This window comes from Mus caroli, chromosome 1 (genome assembly GCF_900094665.2).
Source record: "Mus caroli chromosome 1, CAROLI_EIJ_v1.1, whole genome shotgun sequence".
In the NCBI taxonomy this organism is placed as follows: Eukaryota; Metazoa; Chordata; class Mammalia; order Rodentia; family Muridae; genus Mus; species Mus caroli.
Genome location: NC_034570.1, coordinates 177844158 through 177863948, shown reverse-complemented (window position 1 = coordinate 177863948; position 19791 = coordinate 177844158). Strand labels below are relative to the sequence as shown.

Sequence of the window (19791 nt, the reverse complement as noted above, 5' to 3'; positions counted from 1 at the left end):
ACATAGGAGAAAATATTATTTTACTTTTAACTTTTAGGATAATCAAACCTTAAAGTGACTCTGTCCCTTGTTTGCTTGTTTGTTTTGAGACAAGGTCTTGCTATATGTCCCCAGCTGGCTGTGTAGACCAGGCTGGCCTTGAACTCACAGAGATCCTCCTTCTCAGTCTCTCACTTGCTTGAGACTAAAGGTATGCACCAACATATCTGGCTAAATCTGTGTCTAGCTTTGAAATATAAATTGGAACTTATCTCGGACAGTCATCATAAGTGCCTGGACTATTGGGATTTGTTGTGATTGGTGTATGCAAAGACTTCAGTGATGCATGCCGAGTTTTGTTGGTCATCCGCTGGCATCAGTTCACAGCTCTTGTGAGAGTCCCCTCACCTCTTCGAGGTCTGGATGAAGGTGTTCTGCAGGACACTGTGGCAGGCTTTGATTCGGTAACTTTCACAGCTTCCCTATGCTGTCTGTGGCATACATGGTGCTAAGCTTCGAAGGGAAAGAAAACAAAGTCCATTCTTTCCAAAGGAAAGCATGGTATGCTTTAGGAAGAGCCAAGTCATCGTCCCTTGAGCCCTACTGTTATATGAAGTTACGCAAGACGACCGAGCTGTGGCAGAAGCTCTCTGTTGGAGTTGAGCTCTGCATCCGATTCTATGTGACTAAAACCTGGCACAGATCTGGGGACAATATAAGTAGCTGGCAACAACTTCTAAACTAATCAACTGCATTCCATAGCCACAGCCACTAATAACCACACAGAAAACATAGCAAGGCAGAGGGCATGAGAACCGCCATTACCTGTCCAAAAAGGTGATTTCTGCTCCTGAGACATTGCCCAGAGAAGGGCCCATCAAAATCTCTGCTGTAGAGCCCCACAATGCACAGGGCTAAGCATCAGAGTTCCTACCTTGGAGGCAATGAGGTCACGCCCCAGAGTGCTATGGTTGTTTGTGCCCATGGTCCATCTGCTCTGAGACCGTTAGCCTGTACACTGTTAGAAGAATCCATCCGCCATTGCTCGCTGGTAGCTAATGAGGCCGATACCCAAGCTTCCCAGTCTCCTGGAGCACACACTCCTACAGGCAAACTCTATGCTTGTCACCAAGTCTTGTGTTTGGATGCAGAGCCACCAAACATACTGAAGTGAAGCCCCCAGGTGCAGGTGTGGACTGTAGGTAAGAATCAAGGATAGAGAGTAAGAAATAGACTTAGGGCATCAGAGAAGGAAATGGGCAACAAGGACTGGAAGCATCTTTGCCACCTCTGAAAGTTTCCTATGAGTGGTTCTGTGACTCAGTAAACTGAGGCCCAGATCTGAGGCCAAAATTTCCTACCTGCCCTTTCCTATACATGCATATTGATACCCTGCCTTCAAAACTGAGCCAACAGACTGGCAGTCACAGATAATACCTTATTCATTCGCCCACCTTTCAGTTTCCTACAGTCTCACAAAGCTGGTGGGGGCACGTCAAGGTTTTAGCTAGCACAGATATGAGATCTTCACTTTGTCTACCTTGCACTCCTGGTCAAATTGAAACCAGACCATCTATTGAAAAATCTACCCAAGAAAACAAATAGTGACAGTGAATGATGTCACGTGATTGGTTGGCTGTAACGAGTGCAGGTGGATGTTGCCCTCATAGTTTTACTAAATATGAAGGTGAAGGATTTATGTTATGGAGGATAAGGGCATGAATGCAGTAAAAATGAGAAAATATGGCACCCAAGTGCTGTACATCACCAAAGGGATAATTATTTATCTAAAAACTTGGCATTGCTAGACTTCAAACACGCAGTCTATGGGATTCATATATTCAAAGCAGGGATCATAATAAGCTGCCAGCTGGGGGTGATGGATATGTGTTTAATCCCAATGACCATAGTTTTCAGTCTGCCTGTCACAGAGAGCCAGGGAAAAATGGAATTTTTCCTTTCATAACTCTTGATGCTGTAAGAGGGAAACCTGGACGGATGATGGGTGGCTCATTCCAATGGACAAATGGACACTAGGCTGAGGGGACACACATGAATAAAAAGCCATCTTCCTCAGCCATTGCCACTTGTTACACTCAAGAGAATGAATGGAGCCAGTGGGACTTTCTGCCCCCGCTCCCCCCCACCCCCCGTCTGCAAAGCCCAAGCCTGATGTGCAACAAAGGCGGAGAAATCTTCATCTACAAAATCATTTACAAATTACCTCTGGCTTGAAAGTCAGAGTGAGGGAGGCCTATGTTATGGTTACCTGCCAATTAATACTCATTGTGCAGACACAAAGAGAAGGACTCTTCTGGCCCACTTGATAGATGATGAAGATGGCTATGGCTGTCCTGCTCTGAGGTCCAGGTGCCTCCCCATGTCTCACTTCCTTCAGAAAAGGTATGTGGCCCATGGACAATACAAATCCACTCTGTTGACCAGTCAGGGCTGAAATCTAATGGTTGCATCCCCTTCTGGGGAGACTGAGGCACCTGTATCTTCTGCATCATTTACTCCTCTTAGATGCTCTCCTGGTGTTGTTGTTGATGATGTTGTTGTTGTTGCTGCTGCTGCTGATGTTATGACCAGATTTGTGTAGCCCAGGTTGGTCCCTGACTAACTAGCAAGGCTGTCTTTGAAGATCTGCTCCTCCTTCTTCCACCCTCTCACCACTGGATGACAAGCCTAGGCTACCACAGATTGCTTGGGTGACTGAAGCCAGGCTTCCTGCATGCTAGACAATCACTGTGCCAACTAAGCCACATTCCCAACGCCCTCTCCTAGTTTTTCGTGCCCCACCCCTCACTCCATGTACCCCTACGCGCACAACCTGACTGAACTCTCAGGCCCAAAGTCTGGCAAAGTTGTCGTCTTAAAGAAAATCAGAGTCACTTTAAACTAAAAGAAGATTCTAGCTACTTCAGATTTTCAAGATCCATGTAACTGCAATTTTCTTTTCCACTCAGCAAAATCACAGTAACAAGATGTTCCCCTGACAAATTAATCACGTTCTAAGCATTTCATCGGATAAATAAAATATCTCCATGGGAGGGTAAAATCAGCTCAGTCAGTTGGTAAAGGTCTTTCCTGCAGGAAACTGCCTGAAAAGAATAGGAGGCAGCCTCGTGGGCATGCTTGCATCCACAGACATGCTCACACACACACAGGCTTACTCACAACTACAGACATGTGCACACACACAGGCTTGCTCACAACTACAGACATGTGCACACACACAGGCATGCTCAAATACACAGGCATGCTCACACACACACAGGCATGCTCACACACTCACAGCCATGCTTACACCCACAGGCATGCTCACACACACAGGCATACTCACATACAGGAATGCTCACACACACAGGCATGCTCACACACACAGGCATGCTCACACACATCATCATCATTTCTACATGGTGAAAATCTGATCTGGTGTTGGTCATAATCCACAGAATACTCCAGCATCACGTTTATGCAACTGTTTACCTGACTGCTGAAAAGGGGGTAAATACTGTAACCTCAGGGTAATCTGCTAGACTTTGTCCTTTTGTTCCCTTAGTAGAGGCAAACTCAGGGAAGAGGAAGTGGGGAACTTGTGCTTCTTCTACAAGACTCTGTTTTAGTTCCCACCACCCACCTGCAAGATGGCTTGCAAGCATCTGTAACTCCAGTTCTGGGAGCTCTGAAGCCCTCTTCTGACCTCCAACAGGCACTGCATTCCAGGCAGGCAAAGCACACACACAAAGCAGGGAAGACTCCTTTTGCTTCTACAGTTCCCTCAGTGGCCATAGTGAACTCTGGGGCTTCCACAGCCACGCTCTTACCCCAACTTCCCAGGCAGGTAAGGGCAGCAGCTAGGTTTCTGACTTTGCCTTGCCTTCTCCTCTGCTAATTTCGGAAAGTAGAGCTGGCAATTATAAGTAGAGGGGGACTGATAAGGGTGCACGCAGGCACGAGAAATAGGTTCAATTCAAGCTTCCCTGACTAATCCTTCTCGTGACTCATCTGGGCTGCAGAATTTGTCGGTTGAGGTAAGAAGCTAATTTGGCTTTGAGAAGTGAAATCTCAGTTTGTACTCCCCCCTCTGGTGCTACTAACAACCCCATTATTAAGCGCCAAGTGGTGGGGGAGGGGGGAATATTTGTGGAGTGCATGGTCTTGCCAGGCTCCTTTATGCTTAACGTACTTTAGGCAGAGGCATCAATTTCTCAATTCTTGAGCCCGCAGTGTGTAGCATCCAACCTTGGTCCCCAAATAAAGTACATTATTCTTAAAAGTGATGCCCAACACACATTCAGGGTGGACCGATAGACAAACTATGAATGGTCAAACACCCGGAAGAGCTTCCTGGGAAATAGGGACAAAGCAAAGGAAGTAGATTCCTTGGCTGTTCCATCCCTCTGTGCATGCCTGCTGTTCTTTCTCCTTGTGGTCTGCCCCTCTTCTTATCAGGATTCCCTCCCACCAAATAGAAATCAACATGATCAATGTTTTAAGACAATAAAGGGACCTGAAGTTGCGCCCGTGCAGTCAGGACATCCCCAAGCAAAAGGTGACCATGACATATTGTCTTTATTGCTTAAGCAATGCCATTCCATTTATTGTCCCTGCTTTTGGGAAACCCTACATGGTCACCTCACCTCCCCACTTACACAGCCATAAAAATTCCTGCGATTCATTACAACACCCCTCTTCATCCCTGTGAATGGGGTAATGAAGTTCTTTATGGGGAGCTATTAAGCACCACCTCGGTTGCTGTTTGCTTCTTAGCCATATAATTAATAACACTGTAACTGCTAGGAGAACCTGTATTCAAAGCGGCTAGCTCGCTCGCCATGAGTGCAGCAGATCTAACCAAACTGTCAATGGCAGATTCCTGGAAGAACCACCACAGGGAGGTTTACTTTGGAGATCTATGGTGTGTTAAACAGAGTCTTTTATTAGCATTCATTTTCTTTATTTTAGTTTTCATAATATCAAAAAGACTTACCAATTTACTCCATAATTACAAAGTCAGCATTCTGCAAAAGTAAGTCACAACACTAATTAACAACCTGCTGGGTGTCTCCTTGAGAAATGATAATATTTTTTTCTTTTAGAATTCCTAGCAAATATTTGGGTGCATAGCTTTCTCTAAAAGATGATGCTCGTGCTTCTACGTAACATCCCCCATGAACAGCACAAGCAAAGGAAAATGAAATCCGCAGCCAGGTTATGTTGTTGACTCCTATTAGATGCAAAGAGAGAAAAACTGCAAACTGCTGGAGGAGGAGCTCACGGGAAGCAGAGTGGGCTGACGGTGCTCACTGGTGAAATTCCACGTGGTATTCCATGGGCATGCGTGTACATTAGACTCTCCCCATTGGAAGACACAGGCCCCGGGTGATCTTAAGATAGCATGAAGTATGACATGTCTAAGGCACCAGTGACACAAGCAAGCCAGACCCGGTAAAATCACCCCCTGTCAACTACCTGGCCCTACCCACTAAGCACCCTTGAGTCACACGACGAGGAGAGCAGGAGTCTAAAAGGCTGTGTCTTCAATAAAATAATGTAAAACTTTTAAAGTGGTATAGCAAGTCTCAGTGAAGGCAGAGCAACTAAAGGAATAAGAGAAGGTCCAGGTGTTCTTGTAGGAGCGACAGCTTAAGAACCAACCTTGTGTATGTGAGGAGCTTTGAACTATTTGTGGTGCTCCCTGAAGCTGTCATGGAGCACTGAGCTAATCTCCTTCCATCACAGCCAAGGTCTACAACCACTGACATGGTCTAGACACTGAACCAAGCAAGCTGAGTCAGTCAGCTCCGCCCTCTGCCTACTGGGGGCATTTATTTCTCCAGCATCTCAGCAAGAAAATGTGTCCCAGGAAAAGATAAAGATCGGGACAGTCAGAGGTTCCTATTATGAATTCTAGGGAGATGGGAATGTAGAAGAGGGAAGGGATTTCTTTACACAGAGGCAGAACAGAGAAGATGGGCAAACAGTTAGCTGGGCCATCACAGCAGGGAGTGTGAGGCCTGAGTGGCCTAGGTGGGCGATGACTCAGAGAAGGCGTGAACTATCTGAATTTTCAGGGTTACTTGGCCAAAGACAAGTATTTTACTTGGAGCTTCAAAGGCAGATGGGAAGAGGAAGTCCCGAGCATATTTTGAAAAGAGATGGTTGTAAATCAGACACCATAAAATACCTTTTGAAAATGAAGGAGGCCCCTGGTTACTTTTAGAATTAACTATGCTATTTATTTCTGTGCCTATTTGGCTGGAAATAGAAACACCGCTTACGTTCAGATAATAACTTGGGGCTTCCTGGGTAGAAGAAGCTCAAGGAAGTTCACTTTGCTGCTGAGAATGAGATACGGTGATGTCTGTCCTAGAACATGGGTTTGTTAACGTCTCCCCTGTTCTCCCATGTTCATGCCTTGCTGAGCATGTATGTGCAGGGGAAACACTAACAAGACTGCTACTTTCTCATGGATTTATTACAGGTATATCGACTAAAAAATGAATAGGCTAGACACTACAAAGAGCATTCTTCATCATTATTACCCGTTCAATAATGTCAAAATAAGAGAAGGGAAAAAAGGATATTAATTTAATTACAAAGTCTCCACCCTCACTTTCAGCAATGTCGTGGTCTCACTCTGAAGAAAGACCACAGGAGTAGATTCTGGACACCACAATCCCAGACACACCCCTTACCTCTCACGTATAACTTACATCCATCTTATACAGACCACCTCCTCCTAGTCTCTATGGTGATCATGACCTCAGAAAATGACTGTGTTACTTGTAAAACGATTCCCACGAAGTCTTTAATCCTACTTTGTTTGGGCTTCCTTGCTTCAGTTTTCTGCTTGAATGTAAGTAACTCACGGAGTTGGCTCAGAATTTCAGTATTTCTTTTTTGCATTAATCACGGTGTTTAGAAGTACTGTGCACACCCATCTGTTTGATCTAGACACAGAACTCAAGACTTATGAACACATTTCTGTCTGGTGACTTTTATTCCCTACTCAGCACCTATTAATAAGAAGTTTTAATGTACCTATCCAGTCAGTGAAAGGAACTGTACCTAACTAAAACAGTTTCAATTGGCCACTCACATAAATCAAATTAACACAATTCTTCTCATTTTTGAACCTAGCAGGAAAAATAATTCTAATTCTATAAATTATAATAAAAAAGTCAAGCACGTGTCCCCATCCCCCACCCCAACAAGACCCATCTGTTCCTAAAAGGACAAACAGTAGCTTTACCTCTGTGAATGGATGCCTGAAATACACTCGCCGTTATCAGCTCTACTGATGCTGAACTCTTTAAGATTCTGTATCTTAAGTGCAAAGCAGTCAGAGTTTTATCTAAACCTAGATAAATCTCCTCCTTGTGTAATCTATACAGTGATCTACACAACCAAATCTACATGCAAATGGATGTTCTCGCCGGATCAGAACATTCCAGAACTAGGAACAAAGCAGGGAAGGAGCGGCCCTACTCAGTTTTCTTCCCCTGTTATTCTTCTCCCCTTCCCCTCTATTTATTTATACCAGCTACTTAAATAATTCACACTGCCTGCTTTTCAGCCCCAGTGTTCCTCAGAAGAGGCCTACAATGAGCTATTGCAGTCACCAGATGGACTCATGCATGCAGCAGGTGGGCCAGATGGCAAGGCGCCCTGTCTGATGCTGCCTGCCTGGGCATAGGCTGCCTCTTCCTTCCAGGTACATTATCATCATCTGATGCTGAGCACCGTGGAGCTTGGGGGTGGGGTGGGGCGGGGTAGGGGGGGAGTGGGGCATGGGTAAATTCTTTACATTGATACCAGAAGAATCATAAATTATCGTCTTCCTTCCATCACACCACCCCATCCCAGCAAGCCCTGATTTTTTTTTTATGCTGTTGCTTTGTTACTGAATTTTTCTGGTTTTATTCTTTTTCTTCTTATAGACATACAGGGAAGGCTTCAGGATACATCCTAGCATATGCACAGAGACAGAAGCATCCGTCTGAAATATTCCATCTCAGCTTCAAGAAGTGAAAAGGACTCCCGGGGAGTGGGGTAAAGTCGTGGAGATGGTGGAGAAGATGCTCATGGTCACAAACATTCTGCAAAAAGCACAGATGAAGAAGAGCTGTACAGGAGGCTCTTGGGTACAAACCTACACAAAGGTGGACCGTGCTTCTCATCAATGGTAAAGATGAAGATACGGAAGCCACGCTGTTATGGCTTTTGGTGGTATAGAAAATATTGGCTACACCTAAGTGGGGACTATCCTTTGTCTTGTTTTCTCTATGTCTTTTCTGAAAAACAGTATCTCCCTTTTAAAGTTTGCCATCCTTTATCGCTGTTACAGTGAATACTGTGTTCAGGAAGCTGGCCACATGACACTGAGCTATTAGCAGACAGGCACTCGGTAACATGGAGTATAAATTTTAATTGAGCATAAACACTTGACAAAAACTCTCCGGAGATGTTTCTGGCACATTCCAACTGGCAATGGCAACGTGGTACTATGATTTGACCCTTCTGCAAACTTACGTGATGCCAGTATAAATCTTAGTGCCTAATGTAGCTAATCATCTCACTGGAAACATGGAAAGATGTAGAAGACAATAATTTTAATGACCTGAGGCAAAGCAAGCTGCATCTTCAAAAAAATTCATAAAATGCTGAACTAAAGTGCATCTGCTGAGTGTCTGCAAAGGGGAAGAGGTGGCTGCTAAGGGGGTGGGGGTGGGGGACTTTGAATGAGTCCTCAGGCAAATTGAGATCTGGCTTTGGGGAAGTCTAAAGGCAGTGTGTGGAAATGCTGGGTGAAGGTCCAGCTGAGAGGGTATGCCAAGATTAACTGGCTTCTATTAAAGCCAGACCAAGTACAAAAAAAAAAAAATCACACTTTAAAATGTGTTACATGCACCCTGTGATCATTTTGTATTTTCACCCTTTACTTCAGGATCCTCGGAGTTAGGCCTGTACCTGTGCACACTCAGTGGCTTCTCAAAGCAGGACACTAAAACTGTCTTTAAAAAGTGCAAAAGCATATTAACAACCTTGTTTAAGGCAACAAGAGGAGTTAATGGATGCTGTATGTTTGGCACTAGACAGTTGGGTATACAGAACACACGTCAAAATTAATTTTAAACAGATATCTCCTAAACCCGATTTCATCAGCTATCATTAAGTTCTGAGACCTTTACCAAGTTCATATTTCTAACAGGGGTATTGAAAAGTATGAGCAGAAAAGCCAGGGTATTTCTGAGGGAAAGAAACATTAAAGGGTGAATGATGGCAAGGTAGCTTTTTAGGCAATATGGTAACTTGGTGATTAAAATGTAATCTTTAAACTGGTGGTGGTGCTCACCCTTCATTCATCTCAGCACCGTGGAGCAGAGGCAAGAAGATAGCTGTGAGTTCAAGGCCTGCCCAGCCCACAGAGGGAGTTCCAAGCCATTCAAGGTGACATGGCAGAATCCTGCCTTGAAATAAATAAATGTATACTTTAGACGTTACATAGCTCCCAATGACTTGGAAGTTCCTTGCAAATTACATGTAGACACCCCAACTGCCAAGCAATGTGACTTTTACAGTAAAATTAGTGAGAAAAATAAGTATATGTGATATTGTTGAACAGCACAGTTTTACAAATGTCTTAGTTTCAAAAGTCAGTGTAATGACATAAACATGCAGAGAAACCTGTATTTGAACATGTTAAAGGTTTATGTGTGTTCATGTGCACAGTGTATGTGTGTGTACACACAACATAATCTCTCTAACTAATAGCTGCAGGTTCCTTGTTGCATATGCCGTGCGGAATGTGACCAAGTGCCAGAGTTCTGAAATATATTTCAGAATATTGGTTTCAACCTGGAGGAGAAATGGATATGTAAATTTTATATTAACAATTGTTCTTTATTGGCAGCTCTCTTATTCTTAAGCAGAGTTGTTTTATTAATAAGTGTTAAGACTCTACTACTCAGTTACTTTATTTATCTGCAGTTTATTTGCTTTGGCAAGATTATGAGTCCAGTAATCCAATTAAACATAAAAATAGTAGAATAATCGATCAGTAGGACCTTTTTAGAGATGGTAAAGACTACACCAAATGCCTGCCCACCAGCATTTAGTTTGGAAGCAGGGACAGTGTCTCTGTACCATTAACCTACCAACAGGACTCTACTTAAATAGCTTTCACTTTACTTTCTAAACAACTCCAAAATAGTCCTAAAAACGTTTGCTCCCTAAGTTTTGAATTTCCAATGTGAAAAGATGGAATTCAAGAGTGAACCCATGTGCCTTGCTTGCCTTTTCTGCCCTAAACAGAGCTGTCGTCTACATAGTTCACTGAGCAATGTTTGGTAAACAAGGAGCACAGACCAGCATGGCTTGTGTCTTCCTTTTCTGCATGTCCTTCTCAAAGCAAGGCAGGGGTTCTGTTTTTAGTCCACACTTTGGTTCAGTGTTAATCCTGTTTTATGTTGTTCACACCTGCTGATGACTGGCAGCCTGCTCATGGGCTGTGGCTCATGCTGTTTGAGAGGAATCTGCTCACAGGAAAGCCAGACAAAAGCTACCTTCCATCCAGGGACAGGTCCTACAAGAGCCATCCTCTGTTGCAAAGTCTCCGGCTTTCTTTCCCCACACGAAATAAAATAAAATAAACTGCTCTCTTTCCATAGAAAGAGTGAACTCTCTTTGGCTATTTATTTTCTTGGGCTTTTTATCTCTTTGAGTCAAACTGATATAAATATGGTATTTGTGACTGGGCAGTGCAGGGGAGTTACTCTAGTCAGGCGTAACAAACTTCTCTCTTACATCATCACCCACTGCTTTGTGTCTTTAGCGAGAGTACTCTCTGCTGTATTCATGGGGTTCTATATGCAAATAAAGGCAGGTCATACATGCATCCAGGCTGACACTGGCACCCACAGTGTGGGCCAGAGCAAAGACACGTTGTGAACTAAGGCTGTTCTCTCCCCACCATGGCTCTGACCCCTGTGCTGCACAGGTCTAGAAGCAAGTGGAATGATTTCTTATTTTGGTAGCAGCAGTAAATTAAATGCAAGTCATAGACAGGGGAGAATAGGAATGAAAGGATACTCCAAGGTTGACAATGGGACCAGGCAAAGGCAGTCACACACACACACACACACACACACAAATAGGCAAAAAAACAAAACAAAACAAAACAAAAGAAAAGAAAAACCAAAAAACAAAGATCCAGGAAGTCAAGTCTGACTTTGTTTTGGAATTAGATATAAGTGGTTGTGAACTCACCTGAAGGCACAGAAATTCACACCATCCTGATGTGACCCGAAGTCAAGATGCAGTTTGTCCTGCACAGGTTCCATGGTGGCCTCAAAGCCCTTCCTGTTCCTGCAGAGCCAGCTGCTGCCCATAGGTGGGTGCAGAGAGCTCCTCCTGGCCAGTGCAGGGCAGCCCTGACAGGTGCCCACATCTAAGGGGTCAGTGGGTGGCCTTGGGGTCACTTTAGAACATCTCTGATTACCGTGACCAAGAAAGCATTTCCAGCCTCATTGTCAGTTTGGGGAACCCCATGGTAGGGTTCTTAGCGCGTGGGAGGGGGAAACATCAGAGGCAAGGCTAATTTTCCTCAATTTCCTTTGAAACCATTTACACTCTGCTCTTTTAGGAAGCCATTTCTGCCTGATGCTCTGAGTCTGAGGAGGGGCAAGGGAGCTGAAACTGGGTGAGAAGGGTCTTTATCAGATGAAAACTTTGCATAGATTCTCAGCTTTGCTCCCTTAGGACAGGCAGCGGACAAGCACACTTCTGCTCTGTGTACCAGGTACTTGGATACTCTTAAATGATCCTCAAGAAAAATACACAGTTGCTAAAATGACATTACAATAAGCTTATCAGAGTTGAAGGCAGAATTCACGTGTCTCCCATATTTTGCTACAGCCCATCAGAGACTAAGGACCAGTTGTCATTTCCAACTTGATTATGGAATATGAATAGCATAGAAATAAATTCAATTATTGGGCCCGATCACACAAAATTGCTGATATTTGACCATTCCTTTTTTTTTTGACCTATAAAACAGCAACTTCATACAGTTCAACCTAATAAAATTAGAATCCAATTATATGGTTTCCATGCAAAATTTAAATCACTCTAAGGTTTTTACAGGTAATTTCACAATTTAAAGCTTGACCTTTGCACTGAATTTTTTTTTTTTTTGCTAATTTTTTAAGGTTTGTTTTTTAAAGTTTCCTATCAAAAATCATAGTATTTACCAATGTTAAAAGTTGAGGCTGGGCTTGGTTGGGGGTGGGGAATAGCTTAGCAATAGAGTCCTTGACAGCCTCTGCTTGGTTCCAGGTATGATCCAGGGTGTCACTCACAAAAGAAAAAAAGACAAAACAAAACAAAAGGACTGCAAGCTACTCAAGACTTAGGTGTACAGGCCTAGTCCTTTAAAAAGTTCACGAGCAAGCAGGTTATGTAAAAGCTTCCACTTAGAGCCCAAGAGAGTGGATGGCTAGCACAGTCACCTTTGGCACTGCCACCCAGGACCACCACGCCAAGGCTGCATACTCCATGCTCAGACCGCACGAGGGCAGAGGATGGTAGAGTCACCTCCTTGAGCAACTTCACTAAAAGGAGGGAAACACGGACTTCCCCTGCTAATGACTTTGTAAGTTTGCTTGCGACAGGAAGATTCCGAGGAACTGATAGTGCTGGCGGCTCCAGATCAAACGCTATTAAGCCTGCTATGTATGGTGTTGGAGATGCTCCCCACACCCTCACACCCTCAGAGAAGGAGGGGAAGGAAGCTAGCAGCCGTGCTTGATCAAGGTACCTGCTGCCACCTCGCAGTACTGCTCCCGAGCATGGCCGACTGTGAGCAGAGTTAAGACCACCTTATTTTGATTACGCCGCTTTCCTCAGGCAGGAATTTTTATTTCATTTTGAATCTTAAAACCATTCTATTTCCAGCCATGCATTTTTATGTTTACAATTGACATCTTCATAAAAGAATGGAACCTTTGAGCGACAGCTCAGAAGCATGAAGGTTGCCTGCAGTAAGTACTTAAATGATTTTACACCTAAATGGAACCCAGTTGTTTTTAGTTAAAATTTAATAATCCTTAAACTGATGACCTGCCTTCCACAGAAAGGCCCCGAGTTGCAAAGAACGAACTTTCCAATGAAACATATTTTAAGGAACCGGTGCTGAACAAAGGGCTGCTTAGAGCTGAGCGCTTTGTCAATTTATCAGCCTGTGAACACTCTGCCCCTGCGTCCCCCACTGCTGGGGAGCGTATGGAACTCTGGTGCCTTGCTTAATCGAAGACTATTGATTCGAGTGTGTCACGGTGATCTCATTGAGAGGAATCAATAGTAATCCAAAATCAATCATTCTGATCTTGCACTACCATTTATCAAATCTGAATACGCTAAATTATTTGGAGGCATCAGATTACAAAGACAAGAAGATGCTACAACTGGGAAAGTTAATGGTTTGTATTAAAAGAAAACCAGAATATCCTATTTTCCTCCCAGTAAGGAAGGGTACGTACTTTAAAAATGGACTATTATTTAGACAAAAACATTTATCTTTTCATGAAGGCATTTATAATGCATCTCTCTCCCCAGTCAGAGTTTTTATTGTTGTCTTTTTTATAGGACCTTGCTGGCTCAACACAGCAGACACATACGGACGGCATCCCGAAACTTGACTGCAGCACAGCAACATTTTCTAAGTCTGATAAGCTAAAGTTTCAAACGCCTGTCACTCACGGACTCAGAAAACAAGGAGCCTCGATTGACACGGAACATAACTGAATCTTGGAACATCGGAAACGGTGTTTAATGGACCCAGAGACGGTTTGGCATGTTAATTTCTCCAGAGAATGGAGAGCATACATGTACCTGCTTATCAAAGACACTGCTGTTGATGGGGAGGGTTCCTTTATCAACATTTCCCCGAGTAATTTAGTGAAGGTAATAAATCCTTCTATTCATTAGCGCACACTCAAAAGCGCCCCTCCTTATTTAACTTGAATAGGAAAAAAAAAGGGGGGGCCCAGGAGTGTCTAAAACATTTACTTTTGCTAATGTAAAAGTGTTGGCATTTTGCTGCACTCCGATAAGCTGGTACCACTGAAGGAGATTAGTCCTTTCTTATTTAAACCTATCAGCACTTCGTAAAAAGCTCTCTCAATCTTATCAGGAGTATGAGCCAGCCAACGTGGTTACTGAAAACAGTCTGCACTGCTCTTCTCTCTCTCTGCCAAGCTATCTGATAAACCCCCAGCTAACGAACTGTATTTACACGCAATCAAACAGAAGTTGTATCTTCCACTGCACTAGAGCCAGATTCCAGTTTGCCTTTGTTTTTTTTTTTTTTTTTTTTTCTGCTGTGACATTAACTTAACAAAAAATGTCAGCTGCTGAGTATCCCAAACTGACAACCATCAGGAAAACACCATAAAAGCACTCAGGTAGAATGTTCTGCAAACAGAAACAAAAGAAAACACAAACGGGAGGTGTTGGGGGCAATCTCCTTGGAACTCCCAGGGAAAATGAAGGGCGCAGCCTGGGTTAGCAGGAGGAACCTAGCACCCGGTCGGCGAAGAGCACAGTCCTTTAGCAAAGCAGAGAGGGGAGAAACGGATTTTTTTAAATGGGTGTATTTCTTGGGAATGGGAAAGGATAAGTATCCAGAGAACAGGATTTAGGAATTCAGGGCTACCAGCCACCCCTCACTCCCTCCACCTAGAGGCCAAGCCATGCTACAAAGGCAAGCCAAAGAAGACAATAGACATCAAGGAACTTACCCCAGAAACTGAAGGAAGATAAGAGAGAAAGACACTGTCACGTATGGTGACCACAGCTCAGGACAGACTTTCCAATCATTAAAACCCTCATAAATGCTCTACGCATTAGAGTGTTGTTCATTACAAAGAAATGAGACAATAAAGAAATTCAACTGAAGCGGGGATGTAACCCTCAGATTAGTCTTGTCCTGTTTTGTTTTTTAATTTCTTTAGACTCAACCAACTGAATCTGTTCACTATAAAGGTATGAAAAGAGACATGTCACCCTGGTTGTTGGTCCTTTACTTTTGTCTCTGGAAGGTCACCTACCAGGTGGTAGTCCACAGAAACTGAAAGAAGCCTTTCTTAGTGGGTAGTACTTTGGGGGCATGAGAAGCAACAATGACAGTCCTAGAACAATAGCGACTTCTCAAAACCATTGAACAACAGGGCTACAAGCATTCTTGTGAATGGAGCTTATGCATATAAAATATCTGTGGACGCTTCGCCTTCATTGCCCAACTGGCTAAGAGAACAGAGGAGGTCAGCCACATGCTCCCACCTGAGGCCAAAGGCCAATGCTCACTAGACTCTGAGCACATGTGCCCTCTTCAGCTGTGTAGACCAACAGGAAGAATTAGAAAGTGTGCAACTCAGTACCCTTCATCGGACAATGGTTTCCCCAACTGTGACCCTAGGCTCCCATGACCGTTTAGGCAGGTCTCAGTCAAGACTAGGGAGAAAGGGGTGCTCTGTTATTCCATGGAGTCCAGCAATCACTGCAGACAGTCATCTCCCGGGCGGAGGGAGGCATGGCTGTCATTAAACACAGACACTCTCCTCTTCGCCTGATCATGGGTTGATTCCGTGTAACAATCCTTCTCAGACTATCAGATCTGTTTTGGCAAATGAGCACCTGAGAAAGAAGAACTCCAAACCTTTGCATTTGGGGGAAAATGAAGGCCATTGACCACAGCCGTCTTTGGGTTTGGGGAAAGATAAAAGTACTATAAGAATTCGAAATTATGAATGACAAAGGGCAATCGAGGGAAAGGCTCACAACTAAATGATCTTAAAAGAGGAAGAGAATTTCTAGTGTTTTCTCATATGATCTTCTACTTGTATTTGTATATAAGCTTTTTCACTCTTTTCCAAGCTAAGAAAATTCTTCTGACTGTTTGTTGTATATGAACAGCCTGGAAAGTATTCCTGGGAAAACTATTTTAATTCATATTGTAAACATTAAGAGAAAGGGGAACATAGATTTATTGAGCAAGCCTTTGCTTCAATTCTCAAAAGCCATTAGACAAATGAGTAAATTTGGGAGAGCTGATAAAAAAGAAATTATCATTTGCCAAGATCACTCTGACCCAGGGCTGGGCAGGATGGGGGGCAGTAAAATTCAGCATTCCTCTACTTGCTGTATACTGACTAAGCCAGACAAACAAAAAGCACAAGAAGTTTTTGCTTTGCTCTTGGAGAAAAATGTAGGCAAAGCCCCCCAAAAAGTTACACATCCCGTTCAGACTGGCCTTACCAGGAGCCTTTAGATTCTCCATGATTTTTGATTTTTGTTTGTTTGTTAAATTCAAGTCATGAAGGCTTACCACCTCAGAGATGCACACCTTGGCATCGCATCTCACAAACTGCTAGAAGAATCTGCAAGAACTTCAGTTATATATACAACACTTGTGTCCACCTAGGTCGATGGTAATCCCGATGGTGGGTTTTACATAAGAGGCCAGGAAGTAGCCCAGCTCTCCTCGCCCTCAGCTGACCTACCCAATCTCTGATCTATGTGAGAATTTATTGCTTGCTTTCCTGATGTTCAGCACCGTCCTAACCAACTGTTTGCGGAGAAGGTGGATGATGAAGTGAAGTTAAATTGACGCGTCTGTGATGTGCCTGGCAGCCCTCAGCGTGCCCAATATTAATTTGTTTTCTTTGGCTAGGTACGTGCTGCCAATGTGTATTACACGTGAGATGCACTTCAGTCCCGGTGATGTAAATTCTGCATGCAATTTGGTTGCACTGGAGGCCACAGGAGGAAGCGCAGAGGCATATGATGAAAACTGCTTCATACAATTAAAATATAAATTCATGTTTAGGTTCTTTAGCTAGCCTAGAACCTAATCCTCAGTAAAGCCCTGATGGTTTTCAACACTTTACTATTTGATACAGTTTAAGTATCAAAGCCAATGTTTGGTTCAGTCCTCTGTTAAAATCTATAATTAAATGCACACTCGAACCTTTGCCAGTATGTTGAAATAGATTTCAAAAGACCAGTGAAAATCTAATTTTAAAATAACTGTACCTTTCTTTTGTTGATTTGCCTTAACAAATTACCTTCCAAATTCAGAGGCCTTGTTACAAATTAGGATGAATACCACTTGAAGAAATTAAAATATATAATGCCAGTTCTCTCCAAACATTCAAAAATATTCTTCAGAAATCAAATCAAAACAAGAAATCCATGCATGCCATACATATATATTTGATGAGGGGAAAAACTAGATCCTTTCAATTTAATAACTGTCAAAATACTTTTTAAAAATGCTGTCCAAAAATCAGAGAAAAAGAAACATCTGACACTCAGTATGAAATAGCAGGAAGGGGAGATGTGGTTGGAAAAGGTCTGAATGGAGATCTGTTTCCTTTGCTGAGGCTTCCTGGGACCCTAGAAAGTGAGAGTCTCATGTGAACTTGGAACAGGAATTGGTCAGGTGGGTCCTTCAAAGAGCAGAAGGCGTCACTCAGCACCTCGGAGAGGGAAGGCTGACCGATGCCTCACAGTAAAGGAGCAGTTAGCAGGAATTTTCCATAAACAAGAGAGCAAGGATTTGATAAAGCGTTATGCAAATAAATCAAGGTAGGAAAGAAACCCAGCACTTTAAAGGAGTGTACAAATTAGAACACGAATTACAAGATTGGAAAAAGCAATTGCATCAATGTTCTCTTTCAACTTACACTCAGATTTATAAAAGCAAAACCCACAGAATTCTGAATTTACCTCGGAGAATAAAGCTGAATTAACCAAAACCCAGAGTGAATTTTACAGATACAAAACACCTATCAATTTTATTCATTTTTCTCTTAGAAAAAAAAGTGAATAGAGCCAATGTCATATTTACTGAGTGCAATAATACAAATTCACATTTTTACATTTGTTTTGAGAGCTGCCCTGCTCTTTATTATCATATATTTGTCAGGCCAATTATATAGGAAAAGATGTAGCCAGGAGCTATTGCAAAATATTCTACTGGATTCGGGCTCAACCCATTAAATTATGCATTTACCATCAGCAGTTGATTTCCTATTTTACAAATTATTTATGGTTACTAGATGCTGAATATATAAGTGAATATAATTTTTAAAAAATTAAAATCATTCTAGGTGCATACCTGTGCACCTGTCCTATGTGTAATAGCTCAGTCAATTCCTTTTCCAATTGGGCCTGATAAATACTCAAGATATGAATTCTAGGTTAAAACCATACTTGGAAAATTTAATTGGCAACTAACTATTTGTCCATTACACCTAAGAATTACTTCAGTAGGCAATAGCTTGTGAATAATATTAGCAACATATCTAAACTGTTCACATGGCCTTTCCCCACACATATATGTATTTTACATGCAGTTAAGCATACATACAAACACATTCCTATATGTATCCTAGCGGCTGCTTGTGATTTTAAAGGACCACATGTGCATTTATTTATCAGCCATGGCATCGATAATCTATATCCATGTAGACGTGGCCACAGGGAAAAAAAAAATCAATGATAAGACATGCAAAATGCAGCAAGAATGTCAAGCCGTAGAGACGTCTGGTGTCATCCCTGCAGTAGCAAATGCAGGAGAAGATGACTGGGGAGAGGTGAAATATTTCACTGTCAGGGAGCAGAGAAAAGCGCAATTCATTTCTATCTCGTGTGTTTTAGGACAATGACAATTTAATACAATACCAGTGGGTGTATAAGAGATAAAAACTGAACAAACTGGCCCAACATAATCAAAGATTTTCTCCAGAGAGCTGGTTTGGCCAGAGCTAGCCTTCACTATAGCACACCAACCTGGTATTGTTTCTCTCTCCTGTGAATTTGCTCGGGAACCAGACTCGGAGAGCAGTTTATCTGCTGCCATGACTTGAAAGTTCTCCTGTGGTCGCACACTCTTGTCTTCTTCGTAAATGTTTGTGGGGCTAAGCTAGAAAGTTTATTTGCTATTAATTGGTTTCATTAAAACCAGTGCTATGGATGGCCACTTATATGTAAAGTGCCAGCCAGAGAACTACATTGTAACTCCGTCTGTGAAATCATACAGAGGAGAGCTGTCCCTGCTGAACATCTTCTGACAAGCAAAACAAAGATAGAGTTTGTTTAATCACTAGGCTAACAGCAATGTTGAGGAATTTTTCACAAGTGACACAGACTTGCAATTTGGACACTGGGCTACCTTCTCAAAGAACCACGTCGTCTTTGTCTGTAATTCTGGCGGAAGGAAGGGATCATGAAAGTATTGTTAAACAGAACCCTAGAGAAGTTAGCTGCCCTCTTTGATGAATAGCACCAGGTATGGAAAATTAATTGCAAAAGTATGGCCCAGCTAATGAGATGGTCCTTATCTTTTCTCAACCAAGGAAGCACAAGTATTTTTCTGCTAGCTCAATATTTTACAAAAATGCCCGAGCTGTTGTTATTAACTAAATAAAAATCTGATCAAAAAACCTCAAAGTCATGTGTGATCATAAATTCTAAGATCTGGAGTATTTGAAGTGAAAAGGTGATTTCCTGTGTTATTTTCCTTTTAAGCTTAAAATTCCTGTCCTTTTTACTGTCTCAACTTTACGAAAAAATAACAAAAATCTTTTCCCTTGCTAGCAGTTTTAAAAGCTGAATTTTAATACCATTCTCCAAGAAGTAGACACTATACATTACAGGTCAGATTAAATTAAAGAAATATATCAAAGACTATCAATGTAGAATATATATATATATATATATATATATATATATATATATATA

The 19791-nt window shown here is 42.5% G+C and overlaps 1 protein-coding gene and 1 long non-coding RNA gene across 12 annotated transcripts in view; one reads left to right on the top strand and one right to left on the bottom strand.

The window, feature by feature from the left end:
• Esrrg (estrogen related receptor gamma) overlaps positions 1 to 19791 on the bottom strand; it is a 606111-nt gene that overhangs the window by 192763 nt on the left and 393557 nt on the right. The gene's annotated exons all lie outside the window — the stretch shown is intronic.
• LOC110297568 lies at positions 12490 to 14934 on the top strand. Its single transcript, XR_002378304.1, has 3 exons — positions 12490 to 13028; positions 13121 to 13518; positions 13633 to 14934. It is a non-coding gene; the product is annotated as an uncharacterized LOC110297568 (long non-coding RNA).